Source organism: Ailuropoda melanoleuca, chromosome 6, assembly GCF_002007445.2.
Source record: "Ailuropoda melanoleuca isolate Jingjing chromosome 6, ASM200744v2, whole genome shotgun sequence".
NCBI classification, from domain to species: domain Eukaryota; kingdom Metazoa; phylum Chordata; class Mammalia; order Carnivora; family Ursidae; genus Ailuropoda; species Ailuropoda melanoleuca.
In genome coordinates, this window is record NC_048223.1 from 68,972,089 (window position 1) to 68,974,086 (window position 1,998).

Consider the following 1,998-nt stretch of genomic DNA (forward strand, 5'->3'; position numbering starts at 1 on the left):
ACTTATATGTAACACCCAGAGCTCATCACAACATGTGCCCCCTTTAATCCCCATCACTCATTTAGCCCATCTCCCCACCTACCTCCCCTCCAGCCACCCTCAGTTTGTTCTCTTAACTATAGAGTCTCTTATGGTTTGCCTCTGTCTCTGTTTTTATATTATTTTCTTTTTCTTTCCCTTTCCCTACGTTCATCTGTTTTGTTTCTTAAATTCCACACATGAGTGAAATCATGTGGTGTTTGTCTTTCTCTGACTGACTTATTTTGCTTGCATAATACACTCTAGTTCTGTCCATGTTGCTACAAATGACAAGATTTCATTCCTTTTGATGGCTGAGTAATAATACATTGTGTATATGTATATATATATATATATATATATATATATATATATATGTGCCACATCTTCTTTATCTAGTCATCTGTTGATGGACATTTGAGTTCTTTTCATAATTTGGCTCTTGTTGATAGTTGGGGTGCATGTGCCCCCTTGAATCAACATTTTTGAATCCCTTGGATAAATACCTAGTAGTGCAATTGCTTGGTTGTAGGGTAGCTCTATTTTTAACTTTTTGAGGAAACTCCATACTATTTTCCAGAGTGGCCGCACCAGTTTGCATTCCCCCCAACAGTGCAAAAATGTTGCCCTTTCTCTGCATCCTCACCAACATCTGTTGTTTCCTGAGTTGTTAATTTTATTTTTTTTAATTTAATTTTTTAATTTAAATTCAGTTAATTAGCATATAGTGTAGTATTGGTTTCAGAGGTAGAGTTTAGTGATTCATCAGTTGTACATAACACCCAGTGCTCATTACATCAGGTGCCCTCCTTAATGCCCATCACCCAGTTACCCCATCCCCCACTTCCTCCCTGCAGCAACTCTGTTTCCTATGATTAAGAGTCTCTTATGGTTTGTCTCCCCCTCTGGCTTCATCTTGTTTCATTTCCCTCTCCCTTCTCCTATGCTCCTCTGCTTTGTTTCTTAAATTCCACATATGAATGAGAACATATGATGATTGTCTTTCTCTGATTGACTTATTTCGCTTAGCATAATACCCTTGTTTCATCTACGTCATAGCAAAACAAACATGGAATGCTTCACAAATTTGCGTGTTATCCTTGTGCAGGGGCCGTGCTAATCTTCTCTGTATCATTCCAATTTTAGTATATGTGCTGCTGAAGTGAGCATCTGAATTGTTAATTTTAGCCATTTTGATAAGTATGAGGTGGTATCTCATTGTAATCTTGATTCGTATTTCCCTGATGTTGAGTGATGTTAAGTATTTTTTCATGTGTCTATTAGCCATTTGTATGTCCTCTTTGGAGAGATTTCTGTTCATGTCTTCTGCGCATTTGTTAACTGGATTATTTATTTTTTGGGTGTCGATTTTGTTGAGTTCTGGATACTAGCCCTCATTTGCAGATATCTTCTCCTGTTCTGTCAGTTGCCTTTTAGTTTTGTTTAGTGTTTCCTTCGCTGTGCAGAAGCTTTTTATCTTGACAAGGTCCCAATAGTTTATTTTTGCTTTTGTTCCCAGAGATGTGTCTAGTAAGAAGTTGCTATGGCAGGGGTTAAAGAGGCTGCTGCCTGTTTTCTCCTCTGTGATTTTGTTGGTTTCCTGTGTCACATTTACGTCTTTCATCCGTTTTGAGTTTATTTTCGTGTATGGTGTAAGAAAGTGGTCCCATTTCAAATTTCCCAGCACCATTTGTTGAAGAGACTGTCTTTTTTCCGTTGGATATTCTTGCCTGTTTTGTCAAAGATTAGTTGACCATATAACTGTGGGTCCTTTTCTGGGCTCTCTATTCTGTTCCATTGATCTAAGTGTCTGTTTTTGAGCCAGTACCATATTGTCTTGATGATTATAGCTTTGTAATATAGCTTGAAGTCTGAGATTGTGATGGCTTCCACTTTGCTTTTCTTTTTCAACACTACTTTGGTTATTTGAGGTCTTTTCTGGTTCCATACAAATTTTAGGATTGTTTTAGTTCTGTGAAA

The 1,998-nt window shown here is 37.5% G+C and overlaps 1 non-coding gene across 1 annotated transcript; it reads right to left on the bottom strand.

Moving 5' to 3' along the window:
- Window positions 1-1,081: 1,081 nt before the first annotated feature.
- LOC117802878 lies at window positions 1,082-1,188 on the bottom strand. Its single transcript, XR_004626391.1, has one exon. It is a non-coding gene; the product is annotated as a U6 spliceosomal RNA (small nuclear RNA).
- Window positions 1,189-1,998: the final 810 nt, after the last annotated feature.